The sequence below is a fragment of the Dendrobates tinctorius genome, unplaced genomic scaffold, assembly GCF_039654945.1.
Source record: "Dendrobates tinctorius isolate UK_male_01 unplaced genomic scaffold, ASM3965494v1 ptg000009l, whole genome shotgun sequence".
Lineage (NCBI taxonomy): Eukaryota > Metazoa > Chordata > Amphibia > Anura > Dendrobatidae > Dendrobates > Dendrobates tinctorius.
The window spans coordinates 22,568,891-22,590,520 of record NW_027361677.1 but is presented as its reverse complement, the minus strand read 5'-3'; the positions used below and the strand labels follow the sequence as shown (position 1 = coordinate 22,590,520).

Here is a 21,630-nt window from a genome sequence, read left to right as displayed (position 1 = left end):
GTCTGATTGCCGTATGTGGAGTCGGGACAGGAATTTTTTCCCTAATGTGAAGCTTACCGTTTGCCACATGGGTTTTTTTTGCCTTCCTCTGGATCAACCTGTTAGGGCAGGTTAGGATAGGATATGGGTTGAACTAGATGGACTTAAAGTCTTCCTTCAACCTTAATAACTATGTTACTATGACAGAAATGGCTCAGCTTAGCGAAGGAGAGCACTTTGATTGGAAACATCCAGTTTCTATCTGCAGGAACACAGGTCATAATTTGCCTTGACATTTTATGAACACCTAAGTTACACTTACACACCCCCTTGATGACCTCACGTGGGCTGGGTTGTGGGATGTTTTTCTCAGCTCTTCAGTAATTTATGAAATTCCCAACTTATGAGATATCATTGCCTCTGAAGATTACAGACGATCAAAATCGTTGTAATATTTTTTTTATCGGGATTTTACCTCTCCATAGATAGGAAACACGACATGGCTGGTATCAAAGATCTGACCACTATTGATTTGAGGCTTAAAGTCAGGTGAAAATATGCATGTTTTTCCCCGATTAGACCTGATGTTTAAAATGCCAAATCAATATTGGATCTATACAAACCCCAATATTCATAACTTCTCATTGGCATCGAATTGACTGTCTGCAGATGTAAGGTTTCCTCTGAGGTAACAATAGTTCAAAAGTTATCTCTAAAGGTGTTAGATATTCGCTTTCCTTCCTTTCTAATCACAGACTCTATAGTTTTTCCCCCACAACAGATATCCTCTTTCAGTCACCTGGGCACTGCAGGGAGTCTGGGCTTCAAAAGGAATTTTAATTAGATTTGTAATTTAATTAGATTGCAAGCTCTGACTTCTTGAAATTTAGTGCGAGAGGAGGGGGGTGAATGCACCCTCACTTGAGCTGTGTTATGGATGTTTTCTATGACAGAACCTAAAAAAAAAAAACATTAAGTTGCAGTACAGGCATGAAGAATACTATGGACGTTATAGTACAGATTTGTAACTATTCTATAACATGGCATGTGCATGAGGTCTAACTGCAAGTTTCCTTTTACTGTTTTTACTTTCCCACAATTAGGCCCTTTTTTGCACCCTATAATATCACTACAATTTAAAATCCTACTGTTTACCCTCACATATTCAAATCAGATCTAGTGCCTTGGACTCAAAAGCTTTACCTCCTTTAATAAACCCATGTTCAAATAACCTATTAGGCATTCTTAGGGTACGTTACCACGGGGTGTATTCGCTATGGATTATGTGTTCAAAAATATATAGCATGCCAACATGTGTTTAGGATAGCACCATAGACTATGTGTATTTTAAGTATCATACATGAAATGATATCTGTGGCTGGGCCATTTTCACTGTAGATGGACTGCAACAGACTTGTCCTGAGTCCATTTCCCCTATTGCTCAAAATTTAGAAACCAGCAAAAGAATCCGCATGTGTTTCTTGTGGAGTTTGTTGCAGATTTGGCTGCACATTTCATCCTACTCCTTTACATTACGAAGCATTGAAAAGGGTAATATCCGCAATGAGAATCAGCACAAGAATGAGAATGCTGATTTTCAAAAGGGATTTTGAAATTGAAATTTGGTTGTATTATACTGTAAATTGCTGCAGATTTTTGGTGCAGAATCCGGAAAACCACAGAAAATCTAAAAGATCTTAGCCTATAGCCTGTTTACACAAACTGAGCGGTTGCACGGACCGCCGTTTGGTAAATATCTACTGATTGGCGGTCCAGTCGATTAATAGCCATTTTACACACACAGACCATGCTTTAATGATATGTAATCAGCAACTTGCAATAGTTCTTTCAGCTTGCACAACCATGTTCTTGCCAGCACGAGTCCTGTTTACACAAGACAATGTGCTGCCGGAAATGATGATTTTTAACCCCTTCACAACCTTGGACGTATCCATATGTCCAGGACGCCTGGTACTTGCTGACCTAGGATGTATGGATACGTCTAGACAATTTTGAGCTTACAAGAACTGTGCACGCACAATTCCCACTGGGTGTCAGCTGATTCAGACAGCTGACACCCGGAACTCAGTGCCAGGAGTAGTGCCCACACCGTTCCCAGCACTTTAACCCCCTAAATGCTGCAAATACAGCATTTAACGAGCAGTCAGAGGGAAGTAAGCCCCTCTGCCCATGGATTGGAGACCCTGCAACATCATCGCGGGGGCCCCATCGTTGCCATGGTGGCTCGATGTTGCTGTGACGACATCCAGGTCACCAGGCACTAGCAAGTTAGTTAGATCATGAGCAGTTATAACTGTGACCAGACTGCAGAAAGTGAAAAAAAAAAACCCCACAAAATAATAATAATTAAATATATATTTATTTATTGTACTATAAATAAATATTTCTACAAAGAAAAGTACACGTGTTTGGTGTTTGGACAATCCAAGCTATAAAACCAGTTAACCCCTTCAATGAGCACAATAAAAAAATAAAAATTAAAAAACGAGGCAAAAGACAATGCTGCCGAACAAAAACACAATAAAACGCAACAAAAAAGACGAATGTAAACTAAAATGGTATAGCTGAAAACGCTATGCACTCAAACAGTGGTTTCCCTTCACATATGCTTTATTGGCATGCTCAGGAGAAATTAAATAGCACAACAAATTTTGGGGTCCATTTTTTCCTGTTATCCTTATGAAAATAAAAAAAAAATTAGGTCTAAAGTAACATTTTTGTGAAAAAAAGTTAAATGTTCATTTTTTCCTTCCACATTCTAAAAATTCTAAAAGAACCTGAAGGGTTAATAAACTTCTTAAATGCGGTTTTGAGCACCTTGAGGGATGCAGTTTTTAGAATGGTGTCACTTGTGGGTATTTTCAGTCATAAAGACCCCTCAAAAACACTTCCAATGTGGTGTGGTCCCTAAAAAATGGTTTTGTAAATTTTGTTGAAAAAATTAGAAATCGCTGGTCAACTTTTAATCCTTCTAACTGCGCACCCCCACCCCTAAAAAATATGTTTCAAAAAGTGTGCTGATGTAAAGTAGGCATGTGGAAAATGTTATTTATGAACCATTTTGTGTGATATAACGCTCTGATTTAAGGGCATAAAAAATAAAATTTTGACAATTTTCAAACTATTCGCCACATTTCCATTTTTTTCATAAATAAATGCAAGTCATATCGAAGAAATTATACCACTACCATGAAGTACAATAGGTCTCAAAAACAATAATCTGAGAATAAGTGGGATTCGCTCCCTCATTCTAGAGTTACTACCACATAAAATGACAGTGGTCAGAATTGTAAAATTTGTCCTGGTCATGAAGGTGTAAACAGCCTTGGGGATTTGAAGGGGGTTAAGCAAGCAAAAAATCATTTAACTAATAAATTTAACTAATAACCAAGTGTTTTGCTCATTCATCTGGCGATTAGCAACCTGTTTACACTGCGCTATCATCAGATTCTAAGGGTACCGCTACACTAAGCGATGCACCAGCAATCCCGACAACGATATGGATCGCTGGTGCATCGCTAAGTGGTCGCTAGTGAGCTGCCACACAGGCAGATCTCACCAGCGACATAGCAGCGGTCGGGGGTCGCTACTTACCTGTCAGACGCAGCGATCCTGACGTCCTCCCGCCTGCGTCCACGCGCGCTTGTCGGCGCCACAGGAAGCCCAGTAGGAAGCGCCCGGCGAGAAATGGTCCAGGACGTTCTCGCGCGATCAGCTATAACCAGCGGGGGAGCCGGTCGCAGGTAAGTATCAGACATAGCGATATCGCTAGCGATATCACTGCTGCGTCACAAAACCTGTGACGTTTCAGCGATATTGCTAGCGATCTCGCTGTGTGTAACGGGGGCTTTAGGCATTCCTAGGAATGCTAGTGCACAATAATCTTTCAGTGTAAATTCACCTTAGGCCTCTTTCACACTTCAGTTTTTTGCATCAGTCAAAATCCGCCAAAAGGACGGATGGCGGATCCGTTTTAGTACTGATGACAACGGAGGCCACCTGTCCGGTTTTTTTGACGGATGCGACAAATGAAGAATTTTAAAGGAATTGCAGCCTGGAAAAGGAGAGAGAGAGAGAGAGAATTTTTTTTTTTTGGTCCGGCACCCAGAAAGAATTTCGGGTTAGATGAGTGTCTGGAGGATCCGCCAGAGAAAAAAACGTTGCAAGCTCTGTTTTGAAATCTTTGAGGATGGTGACGGACAGCAACTTTTGGCGGATCCGCAAAAAAAACGGATGCAACGGACGGCAATCAGTCACAATCCGCCATTAATGGAAGTCAATAGGGAAAAAAAACGGATCCTCAAAAGAAAATTGAGGATCCGTTTTTTTCAAAACCTGGCGGATTGTGACTGATTGTAAAAAACTGAAGTGTGAAAGAGGCCTTAGTCTTTTATTTAGAACTTCCATCAATTAGTTGAAATCGGCTGCAGTGAGTGTCACCAGCCTAGGAGGACTTAGTATATCAATGCATCACACAGACAGTGCATTAGTTTTGATTGGTATTGTGTAATGCTTTATTTCACCATGTGGTGGTAAGAGGAATGGCAGTAGGAATGTCGGGGCCCCATACTGGCAACATTTTCGTGGCTCCCTTGAGACTCCTCCCAGGCTCCTCCCCAGCCCTGCCTCCACCCCTCGAACCATCCAGAGTGCCACCGCCCACTCTTGGAAAAACTCCATATCCACACCACTTCCTCACCAATCACACATTTACAGCTCCCATCACCAGATCACATACATAGCCAGCAGCTTTTGTTTTGGCCATGGATTTTTTTAATCCACAACCATGACAAAGTGGACTCTTTTGGCCGGGCTTTACTATACTGTAACTTATTAAACATTTGTTAAAATATCCAATACAATTGCGGTATATTTTTATTCATTTTTAACTTTTTTAAATGACCAATAATATCACAAAAAAAATACAGGAAAAAATACAGCCGCACCATGACCAGACCACTTATTACCACCATATAGTGATCAAATAATAGCACATACAAGGTACAATTACCACCACACCATGACTAGACTACATATTACCACAACATAGTGACCAAATACTTCAATACTGATCATTAATTAAAAAACCCCACAATATTAATATCACCTTGAGTGCCATTATACACAGGAGATGTATACAGTGTCAGTGTACAGGCAATATACAGTGATCACCAGTGACATTATACACAGGAGATCTGTATATGTATATAGTATACAGTGTATGGTGTCAGTGTACAGGTAACACACTAACTCACAGATGACATCGCTAGTTGAAGTCTTTCATCTTTGCTTTTCATCTTCATTCAGCGCACACCGCCATCACTTCTTCCAGCCAGGACTCGTCTCTGTAGAAAATAACAAAAAGACTTGAGAAAGGTCCACACACCCTATTGGACCGAAACATCGCTGCATGGGCACATAGCCAGATGGGCTAATAAACATCTTTCTATTTGAAGTTATTATGGTGTGCTGCTTTCGTCTTTGGAGGATTATCTTGGAGGTTTGGTGTATGCCTGGAAAGCCTGCACCCGATGGTTGTCTCTTTTTTTTGTGCTGCTTTTTCATTTTTTCTTTTGTATAACATAACAGTTATCTAGAGCACATTCCCCAATTTTTCCCCAACCTCTATACTATGCCAGATGAAGAAAAAAACAACCGTTTTGCCCTCCACAGTAATAGAACCGCTCCTTCCCTACACTGAAAACAGTATCCTCAAAAATAACATCCTTTAATTAGCCCTTACAGTAATAATATCCAACATTCTGGACTCCACGTGTCCTCCCATTCTGCCTCTTGTCTCTCCATACATCCCCCATGTCTCTCCATATTGCCCCATAGTCATCCATAATAGTATAATGTACCCCATAGTCTTATATAGTAGTATAATGCAGCCCCATAGCAGTATAAAGGACTCTATAGTCATATATAGTACAATGCACCCACAAAGCAGTATAATGCTCCCCCATAGAGGTATAATGCACCCCATAGTATTATAATGCACCCCCAAAGCAGTATATTGCACCCTATAGTACTATAATGCATCCTATAGAACTATAATGCAGCCCCATAGCCGTATAATGCACCCCCATAGCAGTATAATGCACACCCCCAGTACTATAAGGCACCCTTATTGTAGTATAATGCACCATCATAGGAGTATAATGCATCCCATAGTATAATGCACACCCATAGAAGTATAATGCACGCCCATAGAAGTATAATGCACCCCCATAGTATAATGCACACCCATAGGAGTATAATGCACCCCTATAGTAATATGATGCACCCTTTAGTAGTATAATGCAGCCCCATAGTATAATGCAGCTCCTAACTAGTATAATGTACCCCTTTCCTCCTCCCCATAGTAGTATAATGCACCCCCATACTGGTATAATATGCCCCATACCACAGCTTTACAAAAAAATAGTTTTTCCTTACCTGGCCGAGCTCCAGCGATGGCCTCCTCTCCAATTCAGATGAGGCGTGTAGCGTCATTCTGGCGTATGAAAGTGATGTCATACTTCGGCGACGTACGCGCTGATGTCGGCTGCTGGCCTGTGATGGGCTGGCGGCTGTTAACTGTTGCCGTGAAGGAGGAATCTCCTGCATGGCAACAGATTTAACTGATCATGCGTCGAAGGACCCGCGATCAGTTACTGAAGCGTAAAAATCCTGCCACTGGGGCCCTGTGAGCAGAACAGAGAGGTCCCGCTGCAGGCCCACTATGCTCATCGGGCCCCATACATCAGTATGTGCAGTAATGCCCTGATGGCGGCCCTGGTTGGTAATGTAGGGAAATTGAACACTTTCAGGGTCTGTGAAAGATTAAAGTCGATCCCAATATTCAAGATACCAATATTAGGAAACAATTTACAGTGGAAAATCCCTGAAAGTATCACTGGTAGAAATATCAGCTCCAGTTGAACAGATGTATGTTATATGTTCCAGTATGAGCTAATTACAACTAACACTTCTGCATAGCAGAAGTAATATTAGTTTGGGATCAGATAGTAGGCCAGATGTGTTGATCTTCCCCATATACCAGCCCTTTGCCATAGCCTGAGTTGCTATGTAATTTGCTACACTAATACTTGCTATGTAATTTGGTTTTGTGCCCATTCCTAATAACATAACTTACCATATTAGAAATGTCTTGGAGAGATGTATTAAACAAAATGTTACATATTTGTATTTTGTAATTGTAAAGCCTGCGACTCCCTCATTAGTCATCCTATTGTTATTAAAAACCAAAGAAAAATAATACAGTATTTTTTTTTCCTACAAATCAATGGACCCAAATGACTGTTTGCTGATATTTCCAACTTAATTTAGTTGAAAACCAATCACATTTCCATCACAGTGGCCTTGGTACATATTATTTAATCAGATAAGGAAAATAGAAGGGGCCCAAATCAATCCACCTCCATCAGGTTGTTAAAACAATATTTTCATTTGAGCAAATTCAGAGCAATGAGATCAAGCGCTAATGAATGCAGGGTCACTCTGGGTTTGAATCCGGGAAACCAAAGAACGAGATCAAATATTTACTTCTCAATATATGACCAAACCAATGAGGATTTTATGTCTCTAGACGACTGCTGACAGAGACGTCGGTGTGGTGAGGGATGGATAAAATACTGATTGTAAGCCAGGTAAACTGCCTCAGCAGCAAGGATAACTTTTTCAGTGGCATGGCAAAATGAAGTCTTATAAACTTCTGCAAGAAACAGTCTTATATTTGGCACCAGCGGCAAACTTCTTGGAACACTGACCTCCTGGTTAATGCAAAAATTGATTGTATAAATGAATGAGTAATTGTAGTATGCTAATTCTTACAATACAATATTTTATGTTAAAGCGGAACTGTCGCTTTAAAAAATGAGTTAAATATCTAGTATACACCTCCGATACAAACCTTTATACACCAATAAGCCATCACATTAAAAAAGTGTGTAGTTGTCCCTCATGTTACCAAACAGTTCTGACCAGTCAAATCATGGACTCCACAAGACCTCTGTCCTGTGGTATCTGACACCAAGACGTCAGCCATTTTGGAGCACGTTGCATGGATTCGATTAGTTTCTACCGCATATCACATAGATACTTGATGGGACTGAGATCTAGGGACTTTGTGGTCAATTGAACACCTTAATATATTCATGACGTCCCGCAAACCATTGCTGAACATTTTTTGCAGTATGGCAGGGTCATTATCCTACTAAAAAAAGTCAACTGCCGTAAAGGAATACCAAAGGAGAATTTGGTCTGTTCAATGTTTAGGCAGGTGGCAAATGTCACATCCATAGAAATATCCATGATATGGCCAATTTTTACAAAACATCAAGTTCAAGAGCAGACTGTTCACTTTCTGCCTAATATACCCTTCATCTCAACTTGACAGGTACTATTGTCATGAGATAATCACTTCACCTGTCAGTGGCTTTAATGTTTAATGTATACTATTAGAGATGAGTAGTGACATACATATTAAAGAAAAGTCACCAATTTCGACAGGATTGGCCAACTGCTTCATGTGGATGATAGCTGCCTGATCGTTCGGGGGAAATTAGGATCAGCCATGTTGAATTTCTCTACTTAAGGCTTTTGTTCTCAGGGAAAATAGGTACCAGCTAGTGGTGTCTGGTTCCAGCCGATGAAAACTAATGCATACCTATGAACGATCAGGAGAAAGCCAACAGCCATTCAAAATGTGTTGTCATTTTAATGGATTTGATTAAGCTCCTCTGACTACTGGATTCTGGTTTGCAAGGGGTACGTGAGCGATTCTGAAAATTGACAGTGAAAACAGCGGCATAGCACATGGTACACAACAGAATTAAAAAGCTTCTGCAATTAAGAATGGAGAGGATTTTTAATAAGAGGTAAATTGCAAAGTAGATTGTATATATAAGCACTTTGCAAATATACCCATTAATGAAGATGAGACAAACCTATTTAAATGACCCATTCATTGTACATTGAATAAAACTAGATCTTTTTTCATATATACTATGCTGTATTTGGTTCAGAATGGGTGATCAATGGCAGATAGTGGACACAAAGAAACTCATGTAGATCTAATCAGTGTTTTGTTTGTCTATTAATACTATAAGCAGATCACATTTTGATGGTTGTAGTTTTTATCACTAATATTCTCATCTTCCGGGAAAAGGAAGCCATGTCTTTTAATATGCACCTTATCGGGTGACAGATGGAGTCTGTATCTTTTACATGAAATGGACTATTCAGACCAAGGAGGTCAATGGTGGAGACCTTTTTGTGATAGTATCCATCTCCATCTATACGTTTTCTTTCAGACCTTAACGATCAGGGTGCAAAGGTACAAGAATATTTGGTTTTATGGAAAGAAAATATTAAAAAGTAGTTTTGTATCATATGTCCAAAAATAATATATTATTAATGCATATCCTGGATGTAATGCACTCAGGATGATGTCTTGATCCTTGTAGTTTACGTTCTAGATATAAGAAACCACTTGACATGGTGACATACTGGGTAAACTAGTCCAAATGCCCTTGAACAAAAAGACTCAGCTGAATATTATATCCTAATTATGGAATTGAATCATTGCAAAAATGGAAGAGGATGCCCTCGAGATGTTGTCACATAGGTGCAGTCATGAAATGTATACAATAGTCAATGGAAGACACTGAGCACTAGGATGGTAGCACTGTGGACATTAGAAATCAGGAAGGAATTAAACTTCCAAATGGAAACTGATCTCTATATATATTAGCACTAAACATACGGAAAAGGGTGTAAGCTTTTAATCTTTCTACTATATTACTATTATTTTATAAGTGTGTTACAATTACAAAATATCGTTTCTCTCTTATTCCTTTCTCCTCTTTTTATGCATTTCATGAAAATGTTTCCATTCCAAAAAAAACTTTTTTTTTTTACAAATTTCCTCATATACTTATTTTTTTTTTTTCCCACGACGACATTGTAGCCTGGTTATACAATCACAGAGACCCGTTTTTTGGGGCGCTTTTATTTGAATGAGATGTATATTTATACCCACAGTTTGTAGGCTGTATTTTATCATTGTGGTTTGTCCTGTGTTTACTTCGAAACGCGCTGACTAAGGCCACTTTCACACTTCAGGCTTTCGGTATCCGGCATGGTGCGGCGAACAACCGGACTGCCGGATCCGGCGCCTGTTACAACCAGATCTGGCTTTTTCCCCGTGCTGCTTCATTGGTGCCGCATTGCGCCGGATGGCAATGCGGCACGTCCGTTTTTTCCCGGATTCGGAGAAAATAGCCGGTCCGGCGTCTGGAAAAAACGTTGCATGCAACGTTTTTTCCCAACGCTGGACCGGTTTTTCGCACTGCGCATGCCCGGAAACCTTCTCTGCCAGGAATATATCCGGCAGAAAGAAGGATCCGGTGTCTGCGTATGCGGCCGGATCCGGCAGTCCGGTTTTTCGCCGCCCCATGCCGGATACCGAAAGCCTGAAGTGTGAAAGCGGCCTAATAAACCACATTTCAACTGTTCCGATCTCCCACTCATCGCTGGACCATTAGCAGCGCAGATTTTCACCCACTTATTTCCATTCCCACAAGCTACTCCAAATCGTGGATCCTGCAACTCCCTATTACCAAGCTTATATAGGGGTTGTGACTATCACAACAAAATAGTTTCTGCCATTTTAGCCTTGTAATTCTACATTACACGTTATTGTATAATTATGCCTAACCTGTTGATTTAATGGTACTCGCACATCCTTATCTCAGGTCAATATTACCGTATACAGATTTTTATAAATTGAAGGGTTTGGGGTTTTTTCTTTGCGTTACAAGTAGTAGATTTCATTGGTGCCATTTTGGGATCAACAGGACATTTTATTCAAGTATTTGGGAGATGTGAAGTGACTATAAAACACAATTCTGCAATCTCATTTTTTATTTTTTGTTCCAGAGTTCATAGTATGGGATAAATATTCTGATATTGTGTTTGTTCGTATAATCATCGACACGTCAATACCAAATATGCCAATATTTTTATTTTATTTACAACTTAGGGAAACAGAAGTGATGTGACCTTTTATATAGAGCTCTTCTCAGTTCAAAAACATATATTCACCATATACAGTATACAGCACCTACACAATAATAGTAGTTGGGTGCAAGGCTTCACAGGTACATACCAGTCCTTATATTAGAAAAAAAAGAAGAAGCAGCACACCATCATCTTAGTGCAAAAAAAGCTATGTTAATAGCCCATTTGTGGGCTCTATATGTGAGCCTTTTTCAAAACTATTCAGGCTAAGATGATGGTGTGCTGCTTCTTCATTTTTTTACTATATACATATATATTATTTTTTTTTTCATTTTTTCACATCTCTTATTATTCCCCTACAGGACTTGAACTTTTCCCACATTTCTAATCTTTTAAAGAAGCACTCCCATGTACATTTTTTTATTAAATGCATGTATATGCGCTGGACAGCAGAGAGAGCGGTGGTAGGTGAGTATATTATCACACTCACACGACATTATGTGCATGGGCACACACACACATTTAATAAATAATATAGAGATCAACAGCATCTAAGGCCTGTTTCACATTTCCGTTTATTAGATCAGTTGAAATCTGTTAAAATGGCGGAAAACTGATCCGACGGCGGCAGGATAGCAACGTGGGGCACCGGACCGTTGTTTTGACGGATCCGGCGAAGGTTGCATTTTAAAGGAACCCGTGCCCGGAAAAAAGGAGAGAGACAGAGAGAGAGAGAGATTCTTCAGCCGCCAGAACGGGATTTAGGGTTAAATTTCCGCCAAAGGCAATTCTTCCGGGCATGCGCAGTGACAAATGCGGATCTGGCCAGCCAAAAAAACGTTTCATTGTCTGTCCTCACATGTCAGCGGACGCCAAAATTTTGGCGGATCCGTGAAAAATCGGATCCAAACGATGACCATCCGTCAAGATCCGCCGATAATGCAAGTCAATGGGAAGAAAAACAGATCCACCAAGAAAAATGGCGGATCTGTTTTTTTTGCAAAACGGCGGATGACTGCAGTAGCTAAGACTCGGATGTCGGCTGTATAGAGGGGGGCTCAGCTCTGGAGTCTCCTCTATACATGCAGTGCACACATCTGTTGTACAAGTATGGCAGATGTCATGAGCTGAAATCTGGATAGAGTGGGCCCCCAGGTGCCGTGGGCCCCAGCAATTCATAGTTGGGATCTCCCATCTAGGAACCTTACCTCGACAGAGAGGGAATACTAAGAGCATCTCTCTTTGGAGGACCTAGAGGACAACCATTTGGTTTAATGTTCACTGCATAAAGTTTATTTTTCCTGTAATGGTGCAATAGAAAAATTGAACAATTCCTTTCTGTGCTTCCCCACAGATGACAATAGATCACTTGGATTCTTGGAAGGGGGTCACTTTGTGATGTTTTTAACTAATAGGGATTATTATCCCTATGAGTTAAATACTATAATTATTTTTGAAATTTATTGTATTTTCACTAATATACAAAGTTCCAAGCAAAGGTTTGGACACCCCTGTTCATGCAATGGCTTTCCCTGTTCTTATCAACCCCTTCACGACCGGAGGTATTTTCGTTTTTTGCGTTTTCGTTTTTTGCTCCCCTTCTTCCCAGAGCCATAACTTTTTTATTTTTTCAGTCACTATGCTCACGTGAGGGCTTGTTTCTTGCTGGACGAGGTGTACTTTTGAACAACATCATTGGTTATAACATATTATGTACTGGAAAACGGGAAAAAAATTCCAAGTACGGTGAAATTGCAAAAAAAAAAAGTGCAATCCTACAGTTATTTTTTTGTTTTGCTTTTTTACTAGGTTCACTAAATGCTAAAACTGACCTGCCATTAGGATTCTCCAGATAATTACGAGATCATAGAGACCAAACATGTCTAGGTTCTTTTTTATCTAATGGTGAAAAAAAAATCCAAACTTTAAAAAAAAAAAACAAAAAAAAACCCCCGCTATTTTCCGATACCCATAGCGTCACCATTTTTCATGATCTCAGGTTGGGTGAGGGCTTACTTTTTGCGTGCCGAGCTGACATTTTTAATTATACCATTTTGGTGCAGATATGATCTTTTGATCGCCCATTATTGCATTTTAATACAATGTCGATGCGACTAAAAAAATGTAATTGTGGCGTTCTGACTTTTTTTCTCGCTACACCGTTCAGCGATCAGGTTAATCCTATTTTTTATTGCTAGATCGGGCGATACTGAATGCGGCGATGCCAAATATGTATATGTTTGATTTTTTTTATTGTTTTATTTTGAATGGGTCGAAAGGGGGTGATCTGAACTTTTATATACAGTATATACACTACTGTTCAAAAGTTTAGGGTCACTTATTAGAAATGTCCTTATTTTTGAATGAAAAGCACCATTTTTTCCAATGAAGCCAACATTAAATGATTCAGAAATACACTCTATAGATTCTTCATGTGGTAAATGACTATTCTAGCTGCAAATGTCTGGTTTGTAATGTAATATCTTCATAGGTGTATATAGGCCCATTTCCAAAAACCACCACTCCAGTGTTCCTATGGTACTTTGTGTTTGTTAACTGTGTAAGGCTAATGGATGGTTAGAATACCTGTCATGGCTTGATCAGGGTTCTTGCCCTGCACTCACAGGGTTAAGTGTAGGTGGCCTCTTTCTGGATCTGGGAGGGGTATTTATACTCACTCTTTACCTGGGTTCTCTGTCAGCTATACTGTTATTCTGGCTGTGTGTCTGACGCCCCTGGTGTGCTTGTATATTGCATTGCTTGTTTGCTTCCCGTGTATGACCCGGTCGGTCCCCTCACTCTGTACTCCGTCTCTCGTTTTGGTACCATTGTCTTTTCCGGTTCTGACCTCCTGGCTTGGCTATCGTTACTCCATTACAGTTTGTCCCTATTGTACCGTCTATTGCCTGTTCTGGTTTTCTGATCTATTGCTACGTCCCGACGATCCATTCTGTCTAACCCTTTGGTACTGTCGTGCGATCTCATGCTTTGACCTTGGCTTGATCTGGTTTCTGTCTCTGTCTATGACCCTTGGTAACATTGTCCAGTAGTTACCTTTCTAGGAGTTTCCCTGCAGCTCCTAGCACTGTGGAGCTTAGGCCACGCCCCCAGCAGTCACGTGCTTCAGGTCCTGTGAGCCTGGAGCATGCAACATCACCACTGCTGTCCCGCTCCACAGGTATCTTTGTGCACAGTTTTTGTACTCAGGACACACGCACTGGCTCAGTGAGCAAGTGCAGTGCGGTGTTCCTGACAATACCCTTGAAAACCCTTGTGCAAGTATGTTAGGACAGCTGAAAACAGTTTGGCTGATTAGAGAAACTATAAATCTGACCTTCCTTTGAGCTAGTTGAGAATCTGGAGCATTACATTTGTTGGTTCCATTAAACTCTCAAAATGGCCAGAAAAAAAGAACTTTCATGTGAAACTCCACAGTCTATTCTTGTTCTTAGAAATAAAGGCTATTCCATGTGGAGGGCTACAACATCATAGCTGCGCCCAACATCCATCCCAGAGAAGCAACACCGCAGCGCTGGTCACCACTGACTAGAATACCACAGGTGGTGTCACGTATTTCACCATCTATAAACGTTATATTTATTTTTATCAGAAAAATACCACACAACTTTCCCCTATTTTATTACTGGACGCCTCTGGGCCACGGAAGTCGACGGGCCCGGTACCGAGTACCACCAGGCCCCGCGGGGCGCTCCAGGAGCATGGGGTGAAATTTCTCCAGATTACCTCAGCAAATTAACTGCTAGAATGCCAAAGGTCTGCAATGCTGCAATTGCTGCAAAGGGAGCATTCTTTGACGCAAGCGAAAGTTTGAAGGAGAAAATTATTATTTCAAATAAAAAAATTTTTTTCGAACCTTGTCAATCTCTGGATTACATTTTAAATTCATTTGGCAACTCATTTGATTAATAAAAGTATGAGGTTTCATGGAAAACACAAAATTGTCTGGGTGACCCCAAACTTATGAACGGTAGTGTATATTTTTTTATATTTTTCAAAAAACTTTTTTTTTTTTTTTTTTTTTTTTACTTTTGGGATGCTTCAATAGTCTCCATGGGAGACTAGAAGCTGCTATAACCCGATTGGCTCTGCTACATAGAGTATATGTTCAAGACAGCTGACAAGTGCCGGGAAAGATGGGCTCACTGCAGGAGCCCACATCAAAAGGAGGGTGTCCAACATTGGCGTACTATTATGCCTGAGGCCAGAAAGTGCACATTGTAGATTAAGGCAGCAAAACCATAAAGGAGCATATATGGAAATAGATGCACATGTGAAACAAATCAAAATGTGTGTTAAACCTTGGATTCCTCAAAGTATTCCACTTTGACTCTGATGACAGCTTTACACCCTCTTGGTAATCTCTCATGTAGCTTCATTGGGTAGTCATACAAAATTGATCCAACACTTGTTGACTGCTTTGCAGTCACTCTGCCCTGTCACTTTGCTGTTTTGCTGCCTTCCCATAAAAACAAGGAAAACCATTGTGAGAATAGGTGTCCAAACTTTTTACTGGTATGGTAAGCAGAGCAGTGAGGTGCTAAAGATTCATGGAGAAAGTGAGAAGGATTCAAGGTGCAAACTCACACCTTTAAATGCTTTTCATTAATTTTCATCATAAATGCTGCAAGTGTAGATGGACTCTACTAAACACAACACTGCAGATGACATATGACCTTTCTTTGTTGTTTTTAGATTATTTTCCTTCCTTTGGTATAAGTACATATTCCTTTCTCAATTATGATACATTGTTGAATTGGTGGTGAATGAATACTGGGTCACCAATTGTTCTTGAATTCTTTAAAGGGATTCAGTAAATAAGGTTGGAAATTCCAGATGTAATAGATAAATCTACATAGAATACCGAGAGAATACAGCAAAAAATGCACATTAACCCTACACAGGAACTTATTGCGTGGCAAAGGCCATGGGTCTGACTGAGCAGATGGAAGTAAGAAACCTTAGCCGAAGTTGGCATCCTATCATAAGTCTGTATATATTGAAGAAATTAGTGCCCTGGATAAAAAGTGGTGAAATTCAATTCTTCTAGAAAAAAAAAGTAATAATATTTGGAGATGAATTATTTTAATTCTATAATTGCTAGAAGATAGCAAGGGAAATATTTTGCTTATGCACCAAACTCACTGCATGAAAAAAAGTCTCAGCCACTTAACCGCTTCACAACATCATCATCGTACATATATGGAGCAAATCGGAAGCAGTTGAATGGGGTGGGCCCACAGGGTGAGCCCGCCCCATACCTGACAGCTCATGGCTGTGTATGTCTGTGCTTATTATTACAGAGCTCACTTGCAACCTTGACTGTGGCATCGCTGTATACAGCACAAGCGATCAAAAAACCGCAGTTCCATGTCCCCTAAAGGGGCTATTTTTGCGGTGTTTTTTTTACACGCATTAATGGTCCAAAAACACAACGGGAATACTAAAGCAAGGTAATGCAATAACAATCCTGAAGTTTTGTGCACATGATCCGTAAATTTCCTTCTGTATTTGCAACGTTTTATTTTCTGCAGCATGTCAATTCTTTTTGCGTTTCTGCAGTGTTTTTGACTCATTGACTTCAATTGAGTCAGTCAAATCTGCAGCAAAAACACAGGTGTAAAAAGGTTTGTGTCTTTGCTGCGTATTTACTGCCTATTTTCTGCCAAAAACGCTGCGAATTGTCAAAGGAAATGATGTCAGAAGGAGGAAGACTGTGTGAGCGGAGAATATGTGTGTGTGGGCGGAGAATGTGTGTGGGCGGAGAATGTGTGTGTGGGCGGAGAATGTGTGTGTGAGTGGAGAATATGTGTGTGGGCGGAGAATATGTGTGTGGGCGGAGAATATGTGTGTGAGCGGAGAATATGTGTGTGGGCGGAGAATATGTGTGTGGGCGGAGAATATGTGTGTGAGCGGAGAATATGTGTGTGGGCGGAGAATATGTGTGTGAGCGGACAATGTGTGAGTGGGCAGAGAATATGTGTGTGAGCGGAGAATGTGTGTGTGAGCGGACAATGTTTGAGTGGGAAGAGAATATGTGTGTGATCGGAGAATATGTGAGTGGGCGGAGAATGTGTGTGTGAGCGGAGAATATGTGTGTGAGCGGAGAATATGTGTGTGAGTGGAGAATATGTGTGTGAGCGGAGAATATGTGTGTGAGCGGAGAATATGTGTGTGAGCGGACAATGTGTGAGTGGGCAGAGAATATGTGTGTGAGCGGAGAATATGTGTGTGAGCGGACAATGTGTGAGTGGGCAGAGAATATGTGTGTGAGCGGAGAATATGTGTGTGAGCGGAGAATATGTGTGTGAGCGGACAATGTGTGAGTGGGAAGAGAATATGTATGTGAGCGGAGAATATGTGTATGGGCGGAGAATGTGTGTGTGAGCGGACAATGTGTGAGTGGGCAGAGAATATGTGTGTGAGCGGAGAATATGTGTGTGAGCGGAGAATATGTGTGTGAGCGGAGAATATGTGTGTGAGCGGACAATGTGTGAGTGGGAAGAGAATATGTATGTGAGCGGAGAATATGTGTATGGGCGGAGAATGTGTGTGTGAGCGGACAATGTGTGAGTGGGCAGAGAATATGTGTGTGAGCGGAGAATATGTGTGTGAGCGGAGAATATGTGTGTGAGCGGAGAATATGTGTGTGAGCGGACAATGTGTGAGTGGGAAGAGAATATGTGTGTGAGCGGACAATGTGTGAGTGGGAAGAGAATATGTGTGTGAGCGGTGAATATGTGTGTGGGCGGAGAATGTGTGTGTGAGCGGAGAATATGTGTGTGAGCGGAGAATATGTGTGTGGGCGGAGAATATGTGTGTGAGCAGACAATGTGTGAGTGGGCAGAGAATATGTGTGTGAGCGGAGAATATGTGTGTGAGCGGACAATGTGTGAGTGGGCAGAGAATATGTGTGTGAGCGGAGAATATGTGTGTGAGCGGAGAATATGTGTGTGAGTGGGGGATATGTGTGTGAGCGGAGGATAAGTGTGTGAGCGGAGAATATGTGTGTGGGCGGAGAATGTGTGTAGGCAGAGAATGTGTGTGTGGGCAGAGAATGTGTGTGGGCAGAGAATGTGTGTAGGCAGAGAATGTGTGTGAGCGGAGAATATGTGTGTGAGCGGAGAATATGTGTGTGAGCGGAGAATATGTGTGTGAGCAGAGAATGTGTGTGTGAGCATAGAATATCTGTGAGCGGAGAATATGTGCGTGTGTCTGTGTCTGGCATTGTGTGATGGGACTCCTACTCCCATCCATCTCCGTCTTTTGTCACATATAACAGACACAGCATGTTGGGAGAATAGTCTCATCATCCGGCGTCTGTGTTTAATTGTAAAAAAATCAAAACATTTGCATAATTACATACATATTCACATACAATATACATACTACCCCAACACCTCATCCCCGACGCCCCCGTCTCCTGCAAACAATCAAAAATAATAAACCAACATATACTCCCTGTACGCCACAGTCGATTTAATACAGTGTCCCACTTCGATCTCACTCAGCTGCCGGTGATACACTGACAGGAGGTAATCGTTCCTGCAGTGTATCACAGCCGCCGTGAGAGTTCACAGGAGTACATCAGCTGTTCAGCCCCGATGCTCTCACTTGCAGCACCACTGCGTGAGACAATTCTCACGCAGCAGTGCCGTAAGTGAGAGCACCGGAGCTGATGAACTCCAGTGAACTCTTAGGCTGGGTTCACACATAGCGGAATTCCCGTGGAAGTTACCACAGGAATTTCGGAATTCCATTCCACGGGAAAACTGCATTTTAAATTCCCGCGATTTTCCCACGGAAAAACTAGCGATTTGCAAGAGTAATTAGCTTGTAGAATGCTAGCATTTTCCAAGCGATCTGTAGAATCGCTTGGAAAACTGATTGACAGGTTGGTCACACTCGTCAAACACAGTGTTTGACGACTGTGACCAACTTTTTCCTATTGAGGCTGCCTATACAGCATCAGTAGTAAAAAGATCTAATGTTAAAAATAATAATAAAAAAAAATCGTGTTTTTCTCACCTTCCAACGTCCCGTGCAGCGTCCCCGATCATCGCGATGCTGCCGGCAGGTCCCGTTCCCAGTGATGCCTTGCAACAATGACCTTTGATGACGTCGTGGTCTCGCGAGATGGCTACGGTGTCGTGAGACAGCGACGTTATCAAAGGTCATTGCCGCAACGCATCACTGGGAACGGGACCTGTCGGCAGGATCGCTGAAGCCTGGTGACGCTGCGAGGGACATCAGAAGGTGAGAATATGATGATTTTTTTATTTTAATTCTATTTTTTACAGGGATATGGTACCCAGAGCCCGGAGGACAGTCTCCTCTCCTCTGGACCGTGGGTACCATCTGCAAATGTTCTGCTTACTTTTTGCATGGTGGGCACAGCCACATGCGGAAAGTAAACAGAACAATGCATTCCTATGTGGGCGGAATCGCCGCGATTCCGCAAAATTAATGAGCACGCTGAGTATTTTTCCGCGATACGATTCCACCGTGGGAAAATCCGCAGCATTAGCACAGCATTGTGGAATCCCATAGGATTGCATGGGATGCTGTTTTTTTTGCGTTTTTGCGGCAAAATCGAGCGTTAAAAACCGCCGTGAAAAAACGCAACGTGTGAACGCAGCCTTACAACAGTGCAGTAATACACTGACAGGAAGCAATTGCTCCCGCAGTGTATCGCTGGAGGCCGGGTAGAGCAGTCACATCTCCCGATGTGACTGTTCTACACATGAGAGTGCCGTGGGACGCTCGGTAAATGGACTATGTCGAACAGGAAAGTATTATATGTTGGTTTATTATTTTTTCATTGTTTTCAGGAGACTAGGGTGTCGAACATTAGGCGTTTAGTGAGTATGGTAAATTTGGATTCAATAAAGGAGTCTGTGTGATTATTTAAAATAAAGGACTTTATTCTGGATGTCTGTGTTTTTATACAATATCACTATAGGGTTAGTAATGGATAGGTGTCTTATAGACGCCTCTCATTACTAACTTGTGGGCTTGATGTCACCTGACAATAAAAAGGTGACATCAACCCCAAAAATATGAACCCCACTTGCCATCGCTACAGGGCAAGTGGAAAGAGTGAGTAAGGCTAAGTGCAAGAACTGGTGGATCTATGAGATGCGCCATTTCGGGGTGGCTGAGAGCTGTTTTTAGCCTGGGGGGGTGCCAAAATCCATGGCCCCTTTCCATGCTATTAATATCAGCCTGCAGCTGTTTGCCTAGCCTTTGCTGGTTCGATTTTATAGGGGTCCATGACCCCTTTCCAGGCTATTAATATCACCCTGCAGTTGTTTACCTAGCCTTTGCTGGTTCAATTTTATAGTGGGACCCCATGTCAATTTTTTTCTGGGGTTCCCCTGTAAACTAGCTAGTAAAGGCTAAGCAAACAGCTGTGAGCTGATATTAAATAGCCTGGTAACCTTTATGGCAATTGCCTCCTTCCCAGAATATTAACATCAGCCCTCAGCCATCGGCTTTCCCTCTGCTGGTTATAAAAACTGCACTGTGTGCATAATTATTAGGCAAATGAGTATTTTGATCACATCATCCTTTTTAGACATGTTGTCCTTCTCCAAGCTGTATAGGCTTGATAGCCAACTACCAATTAAGTAAATCAGGTGATGTGCATCGCTATAATTAGAAGGGGTGTGGTCTAATGACATCAACACCCTATATAAGGTGCGCTTAATTATTAGGCAACTTCCTTTCCTTTGCGAAAATGTGTCAGAAGAGAGATTTGACAGGCTCTGAAAAGTCCAAAATTGTGAGATGTCTTGCAGAGGGATGCAGCAGTCTTGAAATTGCCAAGTTTTTGAAGCGTGATCACCAAAGATTAACTTATGGGACCTTTTCGGGTTGAGGATGGAGTGAAGCTCAACTCCCAGACCTACTGCCAGTTTCTGGAAGACACCTTCTTCAAGCAGTGGTACAGGAAGATGTCGGTATCGTTCAAGAAAAACATGATTTTCATGCAGGACAATGCTCCATCACATGCATCCAAATACCAGTAAAGGTCTAAAAGAAGAAAAAATAATGACATGGCCCCCTTGTTCACCTGATCTGAACCCCACAGAGAACCTGTGGTCCCTCCTAAAATGTGAGATATACAGGGAGGGAAAACAGTACACCTCTGGGAGGCTGTGGTGGCTGCACGCTCAGGAAAAGGATCCCCTTTCCCAGAAAACGCGCGGAAAAAGACGCGCGTTTCTTGCACGTTTTTTTATGCGTTTTTTGACACGCGATTTCTGGGAACATTGGGGAAGGCTAAAAACGCTCAGCTATGCGGGAATTAATGAGCATGCTGCGTTTTTAGCTGCTAAGTGATTCCTGAGCGGTTAAAAACGCATGCATTGGCACAAAAAGCCAAAAATGCATGCAAATGAATTAGAAGCATCTTGTAAGCATTTCTGCAGCGTCTGAGCTGGCACAAACGCTGCGGAAACGCTTACAAAAACGCAACGTGGGCACACAGCCTAATAGTTACCTGCACAAACAGATATCCTCCTAAGATACCCAAATCTAAAAAAAAAACACTCCAACTTCCAAAAATATTAAGCTTTGATATTT

At 41.5% G+C, this 21,630-nt stretch overlaps 1 long non-coding RNA gene across 2 annotated transcripts in view; it reads right to left on the bottom strand.

Annotated features, from left to right (window-relative positions):
• The window catches only part of LOC141097352 (uncharacterized), an 827,194-nt gene that overhangs the window by 505,345 nt on the left and 300,219 nt on the right, over positions 1-21,630 (bottom strand). The gene's annotated exons all lie outside the window — the stretch shown is intronic.